We start from the raw sequence: 8371 nt of genomic DNA on the forward strand, positions 1-8371 counted from the left end.
GGAGAGGAAAGTAGCTTCGTGGACAAAAAATTCTGTGCGAAAACCGGATCCAGTGGACAAAACTTTGGACCGTAAAATCATGCCTGCTTACGCCATCGCCAGTAACTTTTTAGATCCTCACTAAATCGATTTTAAAAAAATATGTGAAGCCTGCAGATTCTACCAAAAACATCGCAAAATTAGTAAAAAGTGCCCGAAACCATAGCAAATCCGTCTGTGCTGAAACAAATGAGCAGTACTCGATAAAAAATTCGATACCTGACCTTCGATTGACTAGAATCTAGTTTTTCAATTTATCGACTGTTAAGTGAAAAAAATTAGTTTGTTCCTGAATTGTGTTTAAACTGTTCATTTTAACTTGTGCTTAGACATAATGGGACACCCTTTAGGTATGAAAAATGTCAAAAGCCTTATCGATTTGTGATGTATTCTGACATTTTAAAATACAGAAACTCACTATCGGTGTATTATTCACTTTTAGCAAACTCACTCATCCGAATATCTCGTTGTGACTACTCCCTGTATATGGCGACCGTGAACTGGTTCCTATCATACGCACTATGGGAATTTTCCCAAGAGGACGAGGACGATGACAACGATGACTGACGATAAAACCATCCGTGATAGCCTTCGAACGATGCAATAAAACTCCCATGAGGAACGGCAAAAACATGTTGCAGCACACGGCCGGCGCGGCAAGTGCAACAGAAACACTTTATCAGGATAAGCCGCTTCTTGGAATTCAATGTATGTTCAATCTACCCCAATCCCTTTTCCTGGCCCCCTATACTTAATGGTAGAAACAAATCGCCATAGCTGGTTGTTTCTATTAATTGCAATTCCGCTTGGTCAGCAGCTTGGTAAGGAGAGGAAAAAATCTTATCACACATTGTCTTGCCAAGGCTAGCTAGCTAGCTAGCTGGTACGACCTCAACCAATTTATAAATACGAGCTGACTGGCTGATGGCGCACTTGCATCCCATTCGATCCGATGGGTGCCCAATATGTTTATACTTATGTATGGTACCAAGAGTCGATTGTAACTATACAGGTGAACACTCTTCCAGTTCCTTGAATTGAACGCAACATGGATGGCGTCGTAGTCGAGTCGGTCGTGCTTCAGTCATCATCATCATCCTTATGCATCTCATCGAGTTGGTTGGGGATATTCCAAGAAAGAGAAATAATCATAAACAGTTGTTCTTTGGTCGGACGAATGCATTGGGGGGAAACGATTTTGCGTCTTCGTGCTCTACGCAATGGGAGCTGGTACACAAAATAGCAATTGTTCGTCGAAGCTAGTAGTTTATAAACGATGCATAAACGTGAATCCAATAAAGTTTTAAGGATGCATTTTTCACTTGGATCTATTGCTAGAGCTATGAGCTTGTGAGAAATAGGAGTTCGATAGAAAGGAATCTTTTTCTGGATTCATATTGTTTATTTTAAGGAACTAGAAAATTTCCTAAGCAAACTTGCTTTTTCTTTTAAAGTAATTCAAATTAAATCATTTTTTTTTTTTTGGAGAAACAAAGAATGGAAATCAGAAATGTTCCAGAATGGATTCAGAAGAATTCCTGAAGAGATGATTCTGAAGGGAGGTCAGGAATGTTCCTGATGTTATTCAGTAGAGATCCTGAAGTATAGACGTCTTGTGGTTTCGACTGAAATCAGTAGCCTCGGGTGAGTGACTCGAAAAAATCTTAGAAACGCCCCCAAAGAAAAACACACGAACACAATCCTAATCGTGTTCGAATGTTTTCCTTCGGGACGCCTGCAAGATTGCCAATGTGGCTGATTTTTCAGGATTTGCCTGATCTTTTCAGGCTCATCCTGATAACTTTATAAGCTTCCGTTTTTTCCTGATTTTTGGAATTAAGCCTGATTTTGCCTGATAATTCAATTTTCACGAAAAACTATTATTTCACAATATGTCAATTTTACATTTTTGAAAGTTTGTAGGCATATAACTTATTTCTGACGCACTGCAATAAAAATAATTCTTCTGGTGTTGAGGTGTTCAAGTTCATCAATCTTTTTGTTGTTACGATTTTATCGTGCAGATCAATTGGTATTCAATTTTTTTTTTTTTACTTTTTCATAACCCATGTTGACCCATGTTGATAACATCATTCATAATGAATAGTTAATTTTACTGAAATGAATATTATTCTCAAAAATATCCACATAATGAGGAATGATTGAACTGTCAATTGAAAGATATTTAAGTGAAATTATTAAGTTTTTCTTGCTTATAACGTACTCAAAATACAAACGTACGCTCAAATGAACTTACTGCTTAGTTAATTATTGAATTGATTTATACCCATAGAACCTATAATTCATTATATTTATAACCATGATCAACTAAACTTTTTTTGTAAAATCAACAAAAAATAACTCACCAGCTTAATTTTTTCTATTTCAACCTGATTTAACCTGATTTTTATATCAAAGGTATCCTGAATTTCGGAAAAAAAATTTGGAAACCCTGCTCACAACACTTATTAGATTCATGATTGAAATCCTGAAAAGGACTCTGGAATATTGTCAAATTCGTGAAAAAAGATCTCAAATCTGTCGCTTTGGATAGGTCAATTACTTTGACTTTCGGCAAGTTTCTTGCCACATCTTGAATGTTGGACACATCTTTAGGTCGTCTTTCTGAAATGTGTTATTTTTATACTGAAAGTACCTAAAATATTTTCAAAATCCATTGGTCCTAAAAACGTGCTCTTGTTTGGACTGAATATTGTTTCTTTACATTGCGGAACAAAGGCAATGGCGAAGGTTTGTCGCCAAAAACGTCCAGGTGATTTCAATAGAAATGATAATTTGACTTTTTTCAACCAGAACTCCAATTCTGTATCCTTAATTTGGTCTCTGGAAGGATTCTCAGACACCTACACTCAGAAAAATACTATTATGTATGCCATAAGATTCTCTTATGAAGTGGCGCCATAAGAAAAATTAATGAAATTCATAAGATTGTCTTATGACGCGAATGAATTCTGAAGATGAACGCCTACTTCAATGAGAGGTTGTTGCTTTTCATAAGAGATTCTTATGGAAACAGTAAATCACTTTCTAATAAGAAAAAATCTAGATTTTTCATGCTGAAAACATTCACTTTATTGTTTGCCAAATTTGTTTAAAATTGAATCATTCATGGTCACCATCAGCAGCGCATCAACAGACGGCTCCATCAAATTTATTTTTGCCGCATCTTAATCTTCGACCTTTCGTTTTTTGCCGATCAGCTTGCTGAAAAGTAAACAAATAATGTATATTAGTTTACTAATATATTAAACGACAAGTCGCGAATGCCATAAAGATGGTAAAACGACTATAATCGAAACAAAAAAAAAATTAAACGATCACACCAAACACATCAAATCGAACTTACCATTCCGCAGATAACAATAACATTTAAAATTGAAGGGAAACTACAATAACTATGAACTGGCGATTGCTTCGTACTGTTAGATGATGAAAAAAAAACTGATTCCATGAATGAATGTGTTCTTTATTTTTTCACAAAGCCGTTTCTTCTATTTTTCATAAGAACATCGTATGAAAATTGAAAGAATTTCATAAGACTCTTCTGAAACATTATTTTGCACTCTAAAAAGCGGTTCATAAGATGCATCTTATGAAAATTATAATAAGAATTTGCCTGAGTGTAGGCTTATCGGTGACCTCGATAAGTCCTTTTTCTATGTGGTTTCCCACTAAAGAAAATGGGATTTCCGGCGAATATCCTCCGGAAAGCTAAGCTTTTAAATAATCACCACATCACGCCACGCCAGGTCGGCCATTTGGGGGCAGCTGTTCCGACTATTAACAGCTGCCCTGGAATGCACTTTAAAACCGGCAATTTTCCGCTATATCCTGAGAAAGTAATCCCACGATGAAAGCAACGGCAGCAGCAGAGAAACCTTCGATTCCGATCCGAAAATACCCATCCACATCCATGCAATTATCCTTCTTGGATGCATTATTTTTTAAATAAGCAACCGTATCAAGCTCATCCAATCGCGCCACACCGCTTCGATATTAGTGTCCCTCCCTTCTTTCCTTTCTCACATCTCATTGGAACCCACCCGTCATCAGTCAGGTCGAAAGGATTCAATTCCGAAACCTCCTGGATCCAGGCTTGGGTCTAGAAATTACCAACTGTTCAAAAATCATCATTTTCTGATCGCCATCACCGCCTGAATGCGGTTTTTCATCGGAGTGCTGCTGCTGCACATATGCACAATCATCATCATCATCTTTCCCCGGTTCCAATCATGTTGTGGTGCCGTCCGTCGTGTAGTGTATTACTTTGGATTTTTTTTCTTCTACTGCTGGTGCTTAGTTCGTTCGCTCATTTTTATCAAATTCATTTTCCGCCCTGATCAACGAAGACGACGACAGCGAGAGATACAGAGAGAGCAAAAAAAAAAATCGAAAAAATATCTGTTCCCAGACATCAGCAGCAGCAGCAGCAGCGGCACATTTCGCCACCGCCTGATCGTCAGCTCGAAAACCGGGAGAATCTTCTGACGTTGACCACACAACCCCCCAATTTCTCCCCATCTCAGACCTTACACACTCTCGGAGGTATCGGCCGGTTATCGCCATTTTCTTCCTCTTATCCAATAATTTCTCAAATATTTAATATTTCATCCCTTGCAATCAATGCTCATTGAATTTGATTGGCTCGGGTTCTCTCTCTCTCTCTTGGGTCGGGGGAATACGCGAAAGTAAGTGAATATAAGAAGAAGAATGCAGTACGATGACTACCGACCGAGCAAGGGGCCAAGTGCTTCTGCACTTGCGGTTCCCGATGAAAAGCGAACCGACCTATGTACCTTTCCCCATTCTTTCTTGTTTTTTTTTTTCGTTTGATGGGTTCTTTTAGAATTTTGCTCGACCCGTTGATTGAAGAGATGCCAGGGAATTACTGGTTTGGATCAGAGATCACATGAGGTTCGAGAAAGATTACGCTTGAAATTTCTTCTTGAGTACAGGAAAAGTTGGGTTTCAATCATAAAAACTGAGGATAAGAAATCATAATTTGGCATCCTGGAAATCCAAGTCGCGTTTTCGGTAGTCAGGTTACATCCTGACTAAAATCACTCATATTTTGATTTTGAAACAGTGATTGGACATGAGTCGAGAAAAACTGCCCACCCCCAAATTCTGTTCCAGTTAATATCGACTTCAATCTCTCTCACTTTTCGACACTTGACTCAGTAAAGGTGGGATAAAGGGCTTTCTAGGAGAATATAAATAGCCTCGACAACGCTATGATAAATGGGCGAACACGAAATTATTGCGACACCGAAAATGGCATTCCAATTTTCTTATAATTTTAGGGTAGTTTTATACATATATTTACTTCAAAAATCAAAAAAAAAGTTAATCGAGTGTAAAATTTTACGCATTTTCGCTTGATGCCCTCCATAAAAGTCTTTACAGTGTCATCCGGTACCAGTTTCTCAGTTGTTTTTTTTTTTCATTTTCTTATCATGTCCTGCTCGTTTTTGACTGTCTTCTTGCTCTTCCGAAGTTCCCGCTTCATTATTGCCCAGTACTGTTCCACCGGGCGCAGCTTCGTCCTTTGGAACAAAATGGACAGAATTGGCCTCATATTACCCAAGACACTTTTAAAAATCTGGCCAAAATAGCGGAGCTTCGTCGTGCTGCTGCAAGAACGACAAAAAGAGCTTCTCGAGGCACTCAGATTTGTAGATTTCGCCATTTATGAGCCCTTTGTCACGAAAGGCTCACTCCTCAGTCCAAACGAGATATTTGGAGGCGAACTCCGACATTTTCTTCTCTTTAAATTTGTCGTCCACATCGCACTTGCTCTTGCCGGTGAAAAACTCCAATACCGGAATTTGCTTGAAATCGGCTTTTATACACGTTTCGTCGTCCATCACACAGCAGCCATATTTTGACAGAATCTTTCCGTAGAGCTTCCATGCCCAAGTTTCAGCCGTCGATTATTGCCGTTCATGGTGGTTTAGGAAGTTCTTTACCTTGGATGTATGTAGTCCAGCTCTCTTCTAGGGATTTGCTTTAATCATCCGCTTCACCTTTTCCTCCGTCTTTTTGTTCTCCGGTCCCGGTTTTCTTCCAGCTCCTTTGCCGTGGTCCAACGTCAACCGCTCCTGGAACTGCTTCAACACTCTGGAGATGGTTGAATGGTGAATGTTCAACATTTTTCCCAATTGCCGGTGTCAGGAGATTCCAGGTGTTTGGAAAGAATTCGTTCTCTCGGCTCGCGTTGGTTCACCTCCATTTTCGTTGAATCGAAAAACATGACTTCGAGTTTGACAGCATGTAAACAATACACATCAATGAGAAAGTGTGCAAAATTTGGTTGATTTTTACCCATTACTAAGAAAGTTATGCTCATGATGCATCTAGTATGGTGATCTCAAATGCCAAATCGCGCGTTCAGCCATATTGCAAAAAGTTTTGACAGCTGGATGAAGTGTTTACGAAAAAGAGTGTCCAGGGATCAGAACAGAAAGATTTTAAGCAGTTATTGGTTTGGAGTTTCTATAGCGACGTTAAAGATTGACTACAAGGGATCCGTAGAATTCCAAAATCCATTCCTGAATGCAGTTTCTGAATGCAGTTTCTGAAAGGACTGAGAAGGTTTTCTGAAATATCTCAATAGACTCAGAGAAGTATCCTGAAGGTGGAGTTCCAAGTAGGCCTTGCTTGGATACGGACGCATTTTTTTTTGTTTTCTCGTTGCGCTGCATTTTTTCAGATTTTTCCCTTCTCGATAAAATACTACTTGTTTTAGAAAATTATTTGGGGTGAATTTCACAAGGAATCGAAGAATAGTGATGTGTAAAATTGAATTTAAAAGAGCCCTAGTGATATGTGTCTGGAAAAGGGGAGAATGCGAGCAAAATGGATGTCACATGGCGGGAGGCGGCAGTTGGAACGAAAAACAAGGACAGGAAACCCGGTGAGAGCTTTCCGATTTCTCTTAGACACTTACATTTTCTTGTTGATTTGGCGGCTGCGCTTTTTTTTTATTCATTTATATTAGGGTTACCATAGGTACTCTTTTAAGAGTACGTGTAATTTTTTCGATCGAGAAATTAGCGTACTCTTCTTATTGCGAAATCTTGCGGTTTGTACTCATTTGTTTGTTGAAAGACATTTTATCAGAGAAACGAACTTATTTCTTCCAGTTCTTAAGTTTATGTTCCAATATGTACAAGAAGTCCGAAAGAAATGCAACACTTTATGCATTCATGGCATGGTACTTCAGGTTTCTCTACTTTGTTGAGTTTTCCAAACAATAAATTAAAACTTAAATTTTTCGTTGCAAACAAGTTTTCTATTTCATCAAAAGTTCTTTTCTATAAGTAAAATACAACAACTTCCAAAATTTTAAACACGCTTTTGAGAAAAGCTTTTTTCAGGAGCCGAAATAAACTGCGCCTTTGAATATCGAATAATCGCCCAAACAGTTGACAATGAGCCCAACAACAATTTGATCTCTTTTTAAAATGCATCATTTTCTCATGATTATGATGTTCTGATCTCTATCTATACGAATAATCCAACGGCCCTTTGACTTTTCACTGAATATCGACAATAAAATGAACCAAAACTTAAAACGATAATTTTCAATTTTTTGAAAAGTTATAATTGTAGGTAAATCACATAACGAGCATCTAATTGTCACTATCTGAAAGGTTATAAATTTCCTGGTTTCTCCTAAATATTTTGAAATATGATTTCAACGTACTCTTTTTGGCGTTCAAGGATATGGTAACCCTAATTTAGATTATAGAAATAACGTTGCTGTTAATAGTGATAAACAGATATTTTGTCGACAAGAGAGGTTTTTGCAGTTTAAAATTTCTGAAATGGATTTTTTCATGTTAGTTTCCAGTAGCTGCTATCATCGCTACAGGCTTCGGTTGCTTCGATCGATTAAAATACAAAAGTTGAAAGCCAAAATTTAAATGCTATGCTCCTAACATTCTTTCTCTAATCATTGCTTTATGTGATGTTCAAAAAATATTTTGCTGATGCGAATTCTTTTTTTATTTTTTATTTGATTCTTTGTCATGAAAATTGAAAGCTCTCGTATTTATAACATCAGCTCTAAAGTGAAATATAAATTTTAAAGCAAGAAATTAAATCTATTAAGTTTTGATGAAAATGTATTATACACATTCCAGTAGTTTTTCAAACATCTTGTCATATTGTTTTGTCCATAATTTTGAAACCACAGTCTGAAAGACTTGGTAGGCTGTGGCCGTCAATGACAGGTGAGTTTTTTTTCGGATGTAAAATTTTCAAGACTCTCGCTCGAATCAGTCATTCAAAAATTTGAGAGTCAAAT

The sequence above is a fragment of the Uranotaenia lowii genome, chromosome 2, assembly GCF_029784155.1.
Source record: "Uranotaenia lowii strain MFRU-FL chromosome 2, ASM2978415v1, whole genome shotgun sequence".
Taxonomy (NCBI): domain Eukaryota; kingdom Metazoa; phylum Arthropoda; class Insecta; order Diptera; family Culicidae; genus Uranotaenia; species Uranotaenia lowii.